We start from the raw sequence: 17,670 nt of genomic DNA, 5'->3' as shown, positions 1-17,670 counted from the left end.
AAATGCTTTAAAATATGTGTGATTCAAAGGTCAGTTTGGTAATGCAAAACTGCAAGGCTAAATATGTCCAACAGCAAAAGAACGTGCGTTCTGTGCATGGCCACAGATTCCAGGTCAGTTATGTATTGATTATGGATGCATAAGCAATTCAGGCAATCACAGGTCAGTTGTGCACTGGCTATGTGCTCCTGTGCAATCAACCAACTGAATCCAAATGCATGAACGTTTGGAGTACTGATAGCACCAGATCAACTGGCACTGCATTGTAGTCCCTAACCCTATAGGGCCTGTTGGCACATTTGGAATTTTGAAAGGGTATCCTGGGTAACACCACAGAAAGGCTTCTGACTGGGGTGTAGCCAGTGACAAAATATTGGGAGCACCCCCCTCTTTCTGTGTTTATGGGTATACGCATACATGAATACATGCACGTACTTTCTCTCTGTGTGCGCTTTCACACACACACGCACACACACACCCTCTTTCTGTCTCTCTATGTGTACAATCTCTCTCTCTCTCTGCTTGCTCTCTCTCTCTCTGGTTACTCTCTCTCCTCTGATTTCTCTTTCTCGCGATTTCTCTCTACCTACTTTCTCTCTCACACTCAATCTCTGGCCCTTTTCAAACATGCATGGTGGGAAGATGGACAGGGTAAGTAAGGGGGGTGGATTAACGAAACCACAATGCGCATGCCCATCACACTACTGGGAATTACGTGGCACCATGTGGTTCCCATAACCCCCTTTGTAGCTACCATAATCATCCTCCCACCACCACTGCTGGTGATCTCAGCAGCCCACGCACTGCGAAAACACACGCACCCGTCACTCCATCTTTCCTGATGCACCAGCAGCCATAGAGAAAGTCCACGCCAGCTAGAATATCACTGGAAGTGTGGGAGGCTCTAGGCTGCCTGGCATGGTTTTGGAACCATGGTTAGTGGGGTTTTATCCCCTCCCCCATGACACACTAAGCCACTGTGGCTTATGCGAATTTCCTAACCATCATGGCTTAACGTTATGTGTGAACATGGCCTCTTTCTTACTGCTTTCTCTCTGTCTTCTCACCATTTAGGGCCAGGAGATATGACTAAAAGGTGTTAATTAAAAAGGAGATGTCAGAGGTGGACAACAACAGGAGGCCCTGCCCCTGCAGGCTACACTGACTCAAGTAAAAAGAATTGATGATTTGCTGCTGAAATTCAATGGCAAACTGCTCCATAGTGTCATGGAATGATAAAAGGGTTAAATTTAGCTTGCTTGAGGGCTCTGTGGCACCTGGCTACAAAGCATGTGTTGCCCACCTGCTCTACATACTGCTGGAAGACTTGACATAAAAAGGGATGGTCTCCACTGTGGCAGGGAGAGCGTGTGTAGGTCACTGGCTTGGACAAATAAAGGCTGTTTGTGGGGCTGGGGTTGCTGTAGTTTTAAAGCAGGGAGGTTCACCCTCTTTCAGCCTGAGTGCCAAATTCCATTTTAAAAAAGCTCTCAGGGCTGCATCGCAGTGGTGGGTGGGGCTGTCACAGTGATCAATGCAGAAGTTGCTACACCCCATTCCCATCACTTATTTACTGGCACTAGTAAATGTTATGAAGGCAGATTCTACTATGTATGTATACACTGATGAAATGAATTGGCGGTCCACAAGGTCATGATAGTTTACCTTAATACCCTCAGTCAATATTCTTCCAGTCCCAGTACTCCATAAACCGCACAAACCATCCCACCATTGACAGCGCAATCCTTTGTCTTCTCCAGAGTAAGCCTACTGTGTTCAGTGGGGCTTGCTTCCTGGTAAATGTGTTTAGGATTGCAGTTTTACAGAACAATCCTATGGATGTTTACTCAGAACTACATCCCATTGCATTCAGTGAGATTTGCCTTGGGAGTAAGTTTGCATAGGATTGTAGCCTTAGGGAACAGGGATGTCGGAGAAATCCACAACATGACCTGTGGATTCTGCAGCGGACCAGCTTTTTCTGAGTCATGCTGATTCCATGGACTTGTGGACCTGTTTTTCGCTTGGGGGGGATTTGCATTAGTGCTCATTAGTGCTGATTTGCATTAAGTAATGTGCATTAGCACTCATTCGCGTTAGTGCAAGTGTGCATTAGTACTAATATGCACTTGTGCTGATATGCTAATGTACATTAGCACTAATGCAAATTAGTGCAAGTAGAACAAAATTCTAGTTAAGAAAATCTGAAAATGAGTGGTCAGTGGAATGAAAGACGCCTGAAAATCTGTGAAATACAGATGGAATGGATTTAACAAAATCCATATATTCCTACTACAGAACAACCCTATCGAACAGTGACACTTGCTTCTGAGTAGACATGCTCAGTAGGATTAAACTGACAGGATTGGATCGAGATTTAAGCAGGATCAACTGCACTGGCAAAAGTGGACCCCCCCTTTCCCATGTCAGCCCCTCTAGACTCCTGAAAATGCTACATAGAGAGGCTGTTCACATGACATGACAGTCCATTGATGGTTATTTAACCCACAGTGGGGCTGCAGCATGTGCAGGGCATGTGTGATTGCCATTTTGAATATGCAACTCCCGCTCAGGAGTTGTCATGTCATGTGAACCTGGTAAGCGTGGGTTATGCAAGTCTTAAATAACCCTCACAGAATCCATGGTCTGTTATAGGGATGTTTAACCTTTGCATAACCCACAGTCATTGGATTCACATGACACGACAATCATGCAACAACCATGTATTTAACCCACAGGCACCATAGCTCATCATGGGTTAAATAATCCACAACAAGCCATGGCATGTCATCATCTGAACCTGGTCAGAGATTCAGGAGACCTGTTGAATGGGGGCGGGGGGAAGAGAGGGATCCCCAAAAATTGGACAGAGGGGCCCTCCACAAACAGAGCCCTTTCTCTTGCAGAGGTTCCTTGCTCTCATGGAAGGCTGATCCTGGATCCAACTCCCAGCCTTCCTGACTTTTGCATGAGTGTTTCAAGTTCTTGATTCCATCAGGTAATGCGAGATGTAAAAACAACATCTCTTGACCGCTCAATTCTCCACCATAGAGGCAGTAACAGAGCATTTAGAAACCTTTTAAAGCTGGTTAGTACTTGGATGGGAGACTGCCTGGGTATAAGGCTTCCTGCATTGAGTAGGGGGTTGGACTCGATGGTCTTGTAAGCCCCTTCTAACCCTATGATCCTATGATTCTATGACCAAGATCTCTGTTATGTTGCTGGACAAACAGCACAGGGTGTTTCCTGATGCTACTTGATGACATGGCTAATATATCTACCCAATACTGGGTCATTTGCCATGATCTTGATCATCACTCAATGAACCTCTCTTTCCAAATTGTTGAATGAAAGCATTTTACAACATTAAAAAGTGATTGGCTTGGATCCACTGCAGAGAGGCCCCTCTGAAGCGTTTCCATTCATAGAGGAACTAAGATCCAGCAGAGGCTTCCAAATGGAGGAAGTGGGTGGAATGGTGATTTTTGCTGATTCTATCTTCCCCCTGTATTTCCCAGTGCCACCTCCCACTCTGTTCCAGAGAGTCCCCCAATCCTCTGGACCAGCTTTCTGGGGGGTATCAGGGAGGAGGAGCAAAAATTGCCACCTATCTCCTTCCTCCAGCACCAGCAGAACTCCAGTGAGTGCAAGACTGGATTCAACCCATTGTTTAAAAAGCTGTTTAAGAACTCATATAAAAGATCTTTTGCAGCTGGTAATCTGTTTGAAAGCTTATCTTATTAGTACATTCCGTTGCTTTCTCCTCCTTGTGTCTTGTTGCTTTGATGTCATCAGTTAAGCCAAGAATACTAAGGTCGGTCAGTCTCCCATCTTTTTACCTCCTCATCTGTGTTGTTTAACATCTAGTTCTGGAGGAAGATCCCCCAACCCCAAAGGTTCACTTTACATGTTAAAATAAAGGTTATATTTATATACATCCAGGGCCTGGATGTATATAAATATATATACATCCAGGGCCAGGGCCTGGACCTGGATATATATACATCTAGAGCCAGGGCCTGCAGGAGAAGCCACCACCACCACCACTGGGGAAGAGGCGTGCTTGCTGCTGCTGGGCCTGCTGCTGCCGCGGCTGGGCCTGCTGCTGCCGCCGCTGCCACCACCACCAGGCCTTCCCTGTGGACTTCTGCCTGGCGGACCGCCAGTCCCTGCAGGACCAGGCCCCCAGGTACCGAGCCAGCTGTGCTGCTCCACCTGCCCCTCCCTGGAGGGGCTACATAAGCTGGCTGGCTGAGGTGGCCTGGGAGAGCCAGGGCCTGCAGGAGAAGCCACCACCACGGGGGAAGAGGTGTGCTTGCCGCCGCCGGGCCTGCTGCCGCCGCCGCCGCCAGGCCTGCCGCCGCCGCCGGGCCTGCCGCCGCCGATACTACACATCTCTCCCTTGTTCCCCTTACTGTTCCCTGCTCCGGGCCTGTCCAGAGCCAAAGGATGGCTGGGGGAGGCGTGACCCCATCTTCTGGCCTTTGTTTGCTGCTCTGCAATGCCAGGTCTGTTACCCAGAAAACCTCCCTCATCCATGACATGATCCTGGATGAGGGTGCAGACCTGGCATGTATTACGGAGACCTGGCTGGCCGAGGCTGCTGCTCCAACCCTTGCAGCCATGTGTCCAGCTGGATTTTCATATGCACAGCAGCCGAGGGCTGGGGATCGGGGAGGGGGAGTGGCTGTTATCTACCGAGAGTCTTTGGTCTTCACCAGACCCCCTCTCCGGGAGACCAAGGTTGCTGAGTGCATGTACTGGAGGTTGAGCCCGAAGGGCAGTCTGGGGATTCTGCTCGTGTACCGTCCACCCCGCTGCACTACTGACTCGCTGGCTGAGGTGCTTGAGGTGGTCTCTGATGTGCGTGTACAGTCCCCTAACTTACTGGTGTTGGGGGACTTCAACGTACATTCGGAGGCCATCCTCACAGGAGCACCTCGGGACTTCATGGAGACCATGGGCTCCTGGGAGCTGCACCATATTCTAACTGGGCCCACCCATGTAGCCGGTCATGCACTAGACCTTGTGTTTGTTTCTGGAGAAGCGGGGAGTGATCTGGAAGTCGGGGGTGTATCCACCACCCCCTTGTCATGGTCAGATCACTATCTGGTGATGTTGGACTTCTCGGTTCCACAACCCCTCTGCAGGGGTGGAGGACCCATTAAAATGGTCCGCCCCAGGCGTCTTATGGATCCAAATGGATTCCTGAACGCGCTTGGGGATTCTCTGGGGCACGCCAACGGCCACTCGGTCGAGACCCTGGTGGGTGGCTGGAATGCCGCAATCACTGGGGCATTAGATCGGGTGGCTCCGAAACGCCCTCTCCCCCTGAACAGGGCTCGGACTGCACCATGGTTCAATCCGCGGTTACGAGCTCTGAAACAGGAGGTGAGATGGCTAGAGCGCCGGTGGCGGAAGTCTCGCTCCAAAGACGATCAGACATGGGCTAGAGCTGTATCTTCAGCCTATCACGTGGCGGTGAAGGCAGCAAAAAAGGAATATTATGCTGCCTCCATCGCGTCTGCAGAGTGCTGCCCCAGGAGGCTGTTCCAAGTGGTCTGGAGCCTGGTCGGTCCTGTGGCTCCGGAACCACTGGAGCATTCTAAGGCCTCCTGTGAGGCTTTGGCAAGGCACTTTGCAGATAAAATTGATCAGATTAGGTGTGTTACTCTGCACACTGTGGATACAGTTAGTGAGCAAGAGGCGGCCTGTGGCAAACCGGTTTTGTGGGATCGGTTCCAGCTTCTTCCTCCTGATGAAGTGGACAAGGTGCTTTCATCTGTAAGGCCGACCACCTGCTTACTTGATCCTTGCCCATCTTGGCTCATTATGAGCTGCAGAGAGAGACTGGGTGAGGGGATCAAGGCGGTGGTGAACGCCTCCCTTGAGGAGGGAGTGATGCCATCAGCCCTCAAGGAGGCAGTGATAAGACCGCTCTTAAAGAAGCCCTCCTTGGATCCTCAAGTTCTGAACAACTTTCGCCCGGTCTCAAATCTGCCATTTTTGGGCAAGGTGATTGAGTGGGTGGTGGCGGTGCTGTTGAAGGCACACTTGGAAGAAACTGATTATCTAGACCCATTTCAGTCGGGCTTCAGGCCTGGGCATGGGACAGAAACAGCCTTGGTCGCCTTGGTGGATGATATGAGGAGAGCTCTGGATAGGGGTGAATGCTCCTTCCTTGTTCTCCTCGACCTCTCAGCGGCTTTTGATACCGTTGACCACGGTATCCTCCTGGACCGCCTGGAGGGGTTGGGCATTGGAGACACTGTATTGCGGTGGTTCCGGTCCTTCCTCTCCGGCAGGTACCAGAGGGTAGCACTGGGAGAGGAGGTTTCGGACCCGTGGCCACTTACTTGTGGGGTGCCACAGGGTTCCATCCTCTCCCCGATGCTATTTAACATCTATGTGAAGCTGCTGGGGGCTATCATCAGGAGGTTTGGGGTGCAGTGTCATCAATATGCGGATGACACGCAGCTCTGCCTCTCATTCAAATCTTCACCAAGGTTGGCCGTAGAATCCCTGTCCAAATGTCTGGAGAAGGTGAGTGGCTGGATGGGGAGGAATAAGCTGAAGCTGAACCCTGACAAGACCGAGGTACTTTTGGTGGGAGACAAGAGGAGGCTGGGGGATGTTGACCTGGTGTTGAATGGGGTACGGCTACCCTTGAAAGACCAGGTCCGCAGCCTGGGGGTCATTTTGGACTCCCAGCTGTCCATGGAGGCTCAGGTGTCAGCTGTGAGCCGGACAGCGCTGTATCAACTCCATCTGATACGGCGGCTGTGCCCCTTCCTTCCCGACCATCTGCTCCCATCGGTAGTACATGCCCTGGTCTCCTCTCGTTTAGACTACTGTAATGCGCTCTACGTGGGGTTACCCTTGAAGACGGTTCGGAAGCTGCAGCTGGTACAGAATGCGGCGGCTCGCCTGATTAAAGGCAGCCGCCGGCGAGATCACATCACTCCAGTGCTGAAGGAGTTGCACTGGTTACCAGTTGTTTTCCGGGCCAAATTCAAGGTGTTGGTTTTGACCTTTAAAACCCTATATGGTTCTGGCCAGCCTATCTTAAGGAGCGCCTCCAGCAGCACCAGACAGGCCGCTTAACAAGATCAGCCTCGGATGGCCTTCTCTCTGTCCCATCAGCCAGGACAGCTAGACTGGTGGGGACGAGGGAGAGGGCCTTTTCTGTGGTGGCCCCTACTCTGTGGAACTCCCTCCCTAGGGAACTCCGTCATGCCCCCTCTTTAATGAGCTTCCGTTGTGCATTAAAAACGCTGTTGTTCAGGCAGGCATTTGGGGTGGGTTAGGGTATTTTAAAAAAATTTTTATGGTAGAATTTTATTGTTTTAAATTGTTTTATGGTGTGTTGTACATTGCCCAGAGTGGCTGGGTGACCAGCCAGATGGGCGATTAATAAATTTAATAAATAAATAAATAAATAGCCAAGAGACTCAGCTGGTGCCTGGAACAATGGCTCCTCTGTGCACCAGCAATCTCAGGTGCCTTGTTTGCAGGGCACTCACTATTTTCATGGGGGTGGCATGTGGCATTCAAAGGGAAAATCTTGTTCTCCTCGACACACACACACACACACACACACACACACAGATTGTTACCAGTCATTGGTTAGCAAAGAAAATGTGAACTGGTATAATTATTTTATTGGATGACTAGAAGCAGGGAATGACAACAGGGAGCCCCCATTGAGGTAAATTAGGCAAGTCTAATGGACAGAATGGCTATATGTTAATTATGAAGAGACCCTTGATGCTCCTTCATAGGGCATTTGGCCACCCTATTTTGTGGATGATGTAACATAGGCAAGTCGTGATAGGCTACATAAGCATTTACGTAGCCTATCACGGCTGGGCAAAAAACAAAAAAACAAAAAATGGCGTAAGCAAATGGCGGCGGCTACGGCGGCCGCTATTTGCGTTCCCTATTTTTCGATGTTTTAGTCTGCATAAATATTTACGTAGGCTATTACGGCGAAAAAAAAAGGGGAACACAAATAGCGTAGTGGGCGCTATTTGCGTTCCTTTTTTTTTTTTTTTTGCCATAATAGCCTACGTAAATATTAAAAATGGCGAAAAATAGGGAACGCAAATGGCGGCCGCCATAGCCGCTGCCATTTGTGTATGCCGTTGTTGTTTTTTGATTGGCTTGCCAAGATAGGCTATGTAAATACTTATGTAGCCTATCACGGCAAAGACCTTGATGCAAATGGCGGCCATGGCAGCCGGTCGAAAGACCAGCCACCGCCACCGCCAGACCCGCTGCTGGATCCACCGCCATCTGGAACATCCGCCCCAGGCAAGTCTCATCCCGGGGGGAATCCGTGGGGGGGGCAGGCTGTTCCGCCATGTATTTCGGGGGGCCAAATGCCAGTGCATTCAGCCTCACTGAAATCCGTGGCGGAATTCTCCACCATCCCTAAGGATTGCACCCTAAATAAATAAGAAGGGAAAGCAGCCAGGGCCTTGAAGCTGCCCATCAAGAGTTAGTCACTAGATAGCAGGCTGAGCAGGCACACAGGCTACCTGGTCAGTTTTCTTGGCTATGGTGAGATGAATTGTATTTCTATTCAAATTATAGTTATTTTGTCTAAATTTGCCCCTACATCTATACATTTGCACATGCAAATGTTATTCAAATGGATGTCCTCTTTTGTCTTCCTTTCTGGTGATGGAATTCCTCTTTTTCAGCAACACGTCAGTTGCCACCCTCGGGGGGAAAGGCACTGGGCAGATGACACTGCCCATGCCAAGGCACCAGGTGGGTCCTCCACCCACTGTCTCAGCCGGAAAGGCTTCGGTGCGCGGAGGCTTTCTGAAGGCATGTGCAATGCTTCACTCCACCCCAGTGGTTCCACCCTTAAAGGCAGCCTAGAAACAATTTTAAATAAGAAATAGACAAATGAAATAAGTTGTCCACCTGGGGCCTCAGCCAGGGCAACTTTGCTGCATGCAGGCCTTCCCCCACACGGGGCAAGCAGAAACGATCCATGCTGCAGTAGTCCCTCTCGCTCCTCCATTGGGGACTGGGCCAGCTTGGCTTCACTCCACCCTCGGCTTCACTCTGCCCAAGCCTAGGGTGAGTGAAGCAGTCCCCTTCGCACCTGGCTTCAGTGCATGCATGCTTTCCCCAGCCAGAGGGATGAGTCCCCTATGCAGCAGACGTCTGACAGTCCTGAGAGAGAGGCCAGTGGAGGCTGGGGGCTCCGATTTTGGTGAGCTGTGGATCCATTCTGGGTCTTAGTCAAAACCAGCTAGGAGCTCTCCAGGTGCTGAGCCTGATCCCCCAAATAGGTTCAGCACCTTGGATAGCTCCTTTAGAGTTCTGGCTCATTCTGACTAAAACCGAGAATGGATTCACAGCCCCACCGAAATCAGAGGCCCCAGCCTCCACTGCAAGAGGCTGAAGTAAGAACAGCACCTGCAAACATACAGTTCAGATGATCAGTTTATTGTTTTTCAGGCCTGCCATTGAGCTGGGTGTCCAGCAATTCACACATACACCCAGCAGCAGGGCAATTCTGCTGTCAGCATGGTGCAGTCTCACGCTGCAGGGCCTTACAAGTTACACGGGAATTATGCAGCAAAGGGCTGGAGCTAATCACACAGCCCTTTCCCCTGCAATTGCCAGTCAAACCATCAAGGGACTCTGCTATCAAAAGCAAGTCTAGGCAAGGTGATCTGGTTTGAGTTTGGACACTCAAAGTTTGCACCTGACTTCACCTCTCCCTTCAGAAAGTATTTTTAGTTCTGAGAGAATGAGAGTGGAAAGAATGTGACACAAGCACTTGATGTGAAAGAAATACACACAGCCATATATCTTTTCTGCATCTCTCACTCAATCAATAGCATGACAGTAGAAAGGCGGGGGGAAGCTATTTCAGGTGGAAGGCATAGCTCTAGGGAACAGGAGTATGGCCATTTAATGGCCCATCAACCCCAATATGCCTCTTCCTGTGGCAGCAATTTTTTTAATCGAAGATTATGGTGCACTCTGCCCCAGCAGACAGGGCCAGACACCTACTGGGAGCCATTAGGCACTGACAAATTCCAGCTGTGCACCAAACATGTGGCAAATGAACCAGCTTCTGTTTTTTTGATACATGATCACTAGTGAAAATACTTCTAGCTAGCCAGCTTGTTTATCACTATACCAATTCATTTCTTTATTAAGACCATATATAGCCCACACTTTCTCTCTCAAAAGAGACACCCAAAACAACAATAAAGAGTAATACAACATGAAAAAAATAATTACAAATAGAATAAGGGAGCAATCCTGTGCTTCCTGGAAGGCTGGCCAGGTGGGCATTGGATGTGGTGTCCTCTCCACTGGTGGAGAAGGAGATCTGCCCATGGAGGTCCTCCCTAGATGGTGGTGTGGGGCCCAAAATGGGATGGTTTGGGGTGTCCAACTTCACAAGGTGGCAAACAACCATAAATAAGGGAGGCTAACCAGGCCTCTCTAGGTAATGAGTTGCCCAGTCTGGATGCCACCACTGAGAAGGCTCTACATTAACATATACATTTGTTTTCCTTTCTTTCCATCATATGATTTCAGACTGAAGCCATTGAAGAGGGGGATACTTTAAATGTTTATACCAAAACAGAATGGGTTGGAGCCAGGATCTGCCTTCCATGAGAGGAAGAGAACTTCCATGAGAAGAAGGGATCTGCTTGTGGAAGGTCCCTCTTCCGATTTTTGGCATTCCCCCTCCCCCACACCACAGCTCATCCCATGCAGCAGGGTTTCTTGCCTGTTTGTGTAGTATTTTCATGGGGCTGGAGGGGCTGGCATGAGAAGGAGGTGGCAAGAAAGTCTACTTCTATGAGCACAGTTCATCCAGAGTAAATCTGGACCCAACCCCATATATGACAAGTGTAGAGCAGCTACATTTTTTTGAGGGCAGGGAAGTGGGGCTAGATAACAGGAGAATTGCCTCCTGCTTCCCATACTTCCCAGGTCCATGGAGCTGGTTCAAGGGATAGTCACTGCAACTCTTCTACTGGAGCAGACGGACCGTGACAGTCTTCCATGAACTCTGCTCCATGGAGGTGGCTCTGAAGGTAGCCACCACTCCAACTGCCACTCTGCTGGACAGCAGCAGCCCCAGGCTGGGGGGGGGGGCAGGCTGGGCACTTTGCTGAGACCCTTCCTTCATCGATGTCAGCCATGGTGGGCTTACCTAGTATTTATTTATTTATTATTTATTTATTTATTTCATTTCTATACCGCCCAATAGCCGAAGCTCTCTGGGCGGTTCACAAAAAACAGTGTGTATCAGCACTGGTAGTTGTGGCACCAGATTTTTGAGAGCCCTTGGGTGAGGAACCCACATTGGGAGCCCTCCCTCATGAGTCTACCCTCTCACCGCCATTGGTTGGACACCTGCTGAGGACCCACACCCCCGTAAGGGGGCCCACTGGCAAGAGCACCCTGGAGTTGTTCCTTCTCTTCCCCATTGCAACTTGCCTGTTCACTTGCTTCTTACTCTGGCTGAGACAAGAGTGGTAATAAGGAGGAGGATGCCACTGCCTATTTGCTCACTGGCTCCCTGCTCATCAAGCAAGCAAGTGGTAGCAATGATGGGAAAGAGAATGAGGAGCAATAGCAGCTGATGACAATGATGGTGAGACATTAGACTCACTAAAGGAGAGGACTATTGAGGCTGTTTTTGCCCAAGGCCCTCCCAAAACCTGGAGCTGGTACTGGGCCAATGCCTGCACACTGTTACAAAAATTTGTTGGCAGCATGAGAGCAGTGCGCATGACAAACCTTCAGCCCTTTTTTTAAAAAGCCAATTCTCTGTCATACCTCAGGTTGCCCCAGGCATTTAGCGACCATCTCATAAGTCTAGTTTTTTTGCACCTCGTGTTTTTTTGCTGTGCTCTTCACCTGCTTTACTAATATGGGGAAAGGAGATATGTACACACCACATCCCTAAGAAGCCAGCAGATGTGTTTCTTTGTTCCACCTACATTGTTGGTGACAGCGTGGTGGTAGTGGCAGGGAATTTATAGTGAGGAAGGATGTCATGAAAGGAAATAAATAGGTGCAGGCATCAGGAAGGAGGAGGCTAAAGCAGAATAGCTTAACTCTCCTTCCCAAGGTTACTGGCTGTGATGAGATTCCTTTTTCCACAGCATTTCCCATAAAGAGGCAGCTGAAGGACTGTGATGGAAGTGAAGAGGCTTAAAAGATATTTGAATAATATGAGGACAAAGAAGGCTGAGGCTGCAGTCCTATCCACACTTACCTGGAATTAAGCACCATTGAACTCAGGCTTAGGCCTGCATAGGCTTCCGCCGTAAGGCTGCAACCCTCTACCCACTGGAAGTAAGCCCCACTGACCCCAATGGGACTAACTTCTGAGAAGACATGCATGGGGTTGCACTGTAAGAGCCTTTCCAGGCAAGCAGTTCATAGTGCAATAAATGCACTGCTATAGTTAATCTGTCATGTGGGAATCAGATGTTACTTCTCAAACAAGCACTTGTTTTCCAGAGATATCACATTTCCGCAAACTTAAATTGCTAGGGGAATTCTCTCTCTCTTCCCCCTCCTCAGCTACAGGGGCCATTGCAATGCAGGGTGCTTTCTCCAAATGTGGTTCTGTTTATTGGATACCCCCTGTGACATCTGAATGATGAACAACACAATTTCCCACTCCCTGCTCTGATCATGATCTGACCCTAGGACCAATGCTTAGCCTTCCAGGAGGGGAATCACTTGGGAGTTGAAGCAGATTTGTCACAAGGGAAACTGTGGAGTGAGTAGTTTCCAGGGCCAATGTCTAGGGTAGGTATGGTTGGGCACCTGCCAAGGGCTCACACCCCAGCAGGGGCCCACTGATAAGACCACTCTGGATTTGTTGCTCCTCTTCACCACTGCAACCTTCTTGTTCACCTGCCCCTCACTCTGGCTGAGACAACTGTGATGTTGAGCAGAAGCAGCAGTAGATGCCAAGGCCTACTTGTTGGCCTACTTGCCAATAAAGTAGCATATAGTTGTGGCCACTTTTTATACTCCATTTGCCATTTGCCTCCATTTGCCTCAGAATTTGCCAGCTAAATTTATCCCTACAACTCAGTGCTTTGTTGCACATGTGAAAAATATATATGTGCAATAGTTATTAATGATGCATGGGAATGTATGAGAAGTTAACAAGCAAAGAGAAGGCAAGCCTGGATGGTCTTCAGTTCAGCAGTCTTGTGAGGAAGAATAAGCTTGTGAGAAGGATCAATACATTCATATTGAATTACAGTCATCATTGCATTATTATTGCTTGGAAAATGGCAGCTAGAAGGACATTTTCCAGCCCTGTTAAATAGCCACGATTTGATTGTTGTGTGGAAGGAGTGTGAGCTCCATTGAATTCTGGAACTCAAACAAATGCCTGGGCTCAGCTTTATTTATTTTAAAATTCTACATCTATGCCTTTTTTTTCCTGGCTCTGATTGGTGGGTCTCGGTGTTCTAGTAAAAATTAAAACAAACTAAGTCCCACAGACCTGAAGTCTGCCCACCCCTAATCTAAGGGATCCCAGAGTTTCAAAATATACTGCTTTTTTCTTCGAATCTATGTAATGGTTTCATTAGGATTGCAGCATTTCCAGGATGTGCATCACATCTTGCCAAAGATCCTCTCTTGAAAAGACAGCCTGTTTACTAAACATTTTAAACAGATACACGGAACTGTATATGCCAGAGATGGGGAAAAAACAGGGCTTTAGGTCATCAGTCCACCTCCTTGCCAAAGTAGGATCACAGTGGACTGCATTTATTATTTCTATGTCAAGTTTAGTTATAAACATCAAAATAGGGGTATTAATTCATTTTCTTCCAATGATTCCACAAATTTTCCCCCTTTGAGCTCATCTAAATACTTCCCTTTCTAATGTAATCTCCTCTAAAAGAACACCTTTTTGCTAATTTTACTGATTCTTCCCTTTTACATACTTGCGCAGTCCCAACAATTGAAAAAGGCACACAAATCCTTGCAGGTATAAAATGTTCCCATTCTTTCCATGCCATTATGTAAATTAGGGCTGTCATCCCATTAAAGAAGAAATCTCAGTCCATTCGTTTTATGAGTGTGAGTTGATTAATTGATTAACAGTGCAATCCTATGGCCCTTGTGAGGGCATCCCACGGGCCATAGGAAATATTGGATCTTCTCCTCCAAGGTCAGAGAAGATCCAGCCTCAGATCCCCACTCTCAGCTGCTGTAGAAAGGTCCACATCACTCACTTCCTTGATGTTCGGGCTCTGACATTGGGAGAGGTAAAGGGGATGGATGCCACTTCTCCCCTGGACAGGGTTTGGATATGTCAGATGCTCCAACTTTGGAGCATTCCAACTCTACATGTAGGACTGGCCTGCCTGCGTGCATAAATGTTCATACGAGTAAAAAGGAAACGTTCTAAACCAAACAGGCATAATTTGTTTTTAGATTTTAATTTCTGATGTTTGTATTCCACCCTTTTCCCCAAAGAGCACAAACCAGTGTATACAGTTCTCTCTCCCCACACCATTTTATCCTTGCAATGATCTTGTGGTTATGCTGAGTAGCTGAACGTCACCCAGTGAGCTTTCATTGGTCCTGGCCCAACCCTCTAACCACACGTTGGTGCTCGGCCCCCCGAAGTTTCGGGGAGAAATTTTCCGCCATCCCTACCTACAGCAGAGATTAGGGATAGTGACCTCCTCCTAATCACTGCTTAAACACCAAACTTCTCTGATTAGCCCTGTATGCCCTTTGGTTCAAGTTTCTGAGAACAGCACAGTTTATCTGTGCCTAACACAAAAACTACTGAGCCAAACTGTCTGAGTTTTGGCAGGTGGGATCCTCTCTATGGGGGCTGACAGGTTCCCAAATTTCATGTGTTTATCATGAAAACTGAAAACGTTATGGCCATTACTGTTTTCCAATGCAAGTCAATGGGAAAACATCAAATCCAAATGATTTGGATACCTCGGATGGCCTTCTCTCTGTCCCATCAGCCAGGACAGCTAGACTGGTGGGGACGAGGGAGAGGACCTTCTCTGTGGTGGCCCCCACTCTGTGGAACTTCCTCCCTAGGCGACTCCGCCATGCCCCCTCTTTAATGAGCTTCCGCCATGCATTAAAAACATGGTTGTTCAGGCAGGCATTTGGGGTGGGTTAGGGTATTTTTAGAAATATGGTGTTTTTATTGTAGAATTTTATTGTTTTAAACTGTTCTATTATATACTTTGTACATCGCCCAGAGTGGCTGGGTGACCCGCCAGATGGGCGATTAATAAATGTAATAAATAAATAAATAAATAAATAATCCAAATCTCACTTTAGATCCAAATCTGAAGCAAAGTGGATGGGGTATGCATCAGCCTGAAGTGAAGTGGGGCTGCTTTGGAAGGTCCAAATCAGCATCCAAAGCGGGTGGTGGTGGTCCATGCACAGCTCTAACCAGCACTGGGAGAGAGAAAAGGAGAGACCATGTCTGCCCAGGAATGTATGGCCTATGCACTCACACTCATGCATGTATGCACACACGCATGCACAGTTCGATATGCGGCAACCTGAGGGACCGGGTTCTCGATGCAGGCACTCCAATTGTGGAACTCCCTCCTCCTTCATATACAACTGGTGCCAAGTCATGTAAGCTTTTGGTACCAACTAAAGACCTATTTGTTCAGCCAGGCTTTTGACTGAATGTGTGTTGCTGCATCTTGTAAGGTTACCCTTGTTTTACTGCTTGGTCAACTGATGCTGTATAATTTTACTGTGTTTTATTAGTTTTGTACCCCACTGTGGAAGTATTTTACAATGAAAAGCTGGTATAAGTAATAAATAAATAGCTATTATTTTAACAATCTGTCTTTTCTTAAGCATGGAATTCTTAAGCATGATGCAAAGTTTAAAATACAAGCAACAACAACAACAAAGAACAGACATAATAATACAACAAGTCATTAATTAAAGGGAAAAGGAAAACTCTCGACTGGTAGTTCAAAAGTAAAATGCATGCTGTTGAACTATTTACAAACAGAAAGGATTAGATTACTCACTTTCCCTTTTGCAACCTTCTAAAAAGAACAGCTTCTTTCTTCACTTATTTCCAGTCACTATACATTTACTTCTCATTAACTATCTTATATGAGAACATAATTTTCTGTTTTAGAACTATCTTCACCCATGTTACAACAAAGGAGTCTAGACTAAAAAAAAAACCCTTCATGGACATGAATGAATGATTTCAAACCATTTAACATTGTTTCTACAAACAGATCATAATTTTAAAAACTGGAGAATTAAACATCTACTGATAGAAAGTATAGATGACTCACTTTTCCTTTTTCATGGTCTTTACAGCATGAACCTTTGTCTTGTTCTCAGTTTGTAGCCTTGGGCAATATCTTTCCACTAATGCAAATTATGTTGCACTAGCATAAGGGACCTCTAGCACAATGCCAATCCCATCACGCAAGCTAACACTGTACAAGAAAACAGTACTGGTGTTGCACTAAAGGGCCCTTACCCTGGCACAACATAATTTGCATTTGTGGAATGACATCATTGGAATGGATATTCCCTTGTTCCCACGATCTGGCATCCTATTTCCAACAGGTCATCTTCAGGGGTCCTTCTCCAGGAGCCCCTGCCAAAGGAGGTGAGGTGGGTGGCTACCAGGAAGAGGGCCTTTTCTGCTGTGGCACCCCAGCTGTGGAATGAACTCCCTACAGAGGTTTACCTGGCACCCATGTTGCACTCCTTTCGGTGCCAGGTGAAGACCTTTTTATTTTCCCAGCATTAGCTTTCTAGTCTTTTAGCTCTGTTGTTTTAAATCTGTATTTTAAATCTCTGCATTTCTGCTAAGTTTTATTTTTATATTGTAGTTTTAAGCTTTTATATTTTATATTGTATTATGCTTGAGGTTTTAGTTTTTGTGAACCTCCAGGAGAGCTTTGGTTATGAGTAGGGTTGTATGAAACCCCGCTTACCTGGCTCTACCGGGATCCATAGGTGGGGGGAGGTGCTCCATCCCTCCCCCCGGAATCCTCACTGGGGGGGAGGCACTCTGTGCCTCCCCCCTGGAATCCAGCCGCTGGGCAGTAGGGATGTACGAAAATCACTTACCTTTCGCGGATTATGTTGATGGGGGGGGCCTTCTGTCCCTCCCCCCGGAATCGTGGACGGGGGGGAAGCGCTCCGTTCCTCCCCCCCGGAATCCTCTGCCACCGGCTGTGCTACGTGGCAGCTCCGAGGAGCAGCCGGCCAGGCCCAGCCAGGCCGGAGCCGTCCACAGCCGGATTTCCGGCCGCGGAGGGCTCTGGGAAAAAAAACAAACTGCGTACGCAAATGGTGGCGGCTACGGCCGCTACCATTTGCGTTCCTTATTTTTGATGTCTTAATCTACGTAAATATTTACGTAGACTAAGATGGCGAAAATAAGGGGAACACAAATAGCGTAGCAGACGCTATTTGCGTTCCCCTTATTTTCGCCGTCTTAGTCTACGTAATTATTTACGTAGACTAAGACGGCCCAAAATAAGGAACGCAAATGGCGGCGGCTGTAGCCGCCGCCATTTGCGTACGCCTTTTTTTTTTTTTTTACCCATTCGTTTTAGGCTACGTAAGTTTTTACGTAGCCTAAAACATGTGTGTAAAAAACAA

The sequence above is a fragment of the Heloderma suspectum genome, chromosome 1 (genome assembly GCF_057233095.1).
Source record: "Heloderma suspectum isolate Gila_16-S chromosome 1, 16-S_ref, whole genome shotgun sequence".
NCBI classification, from domain to species: Eukaryota; Metazoa; Chordata; class Lepidosauria; order Squamata; family Helodermatidae; genus Heloderma; species Heloderma suspectum.
Note: the sequence above shows the minus strand (reverse complement) of the source record.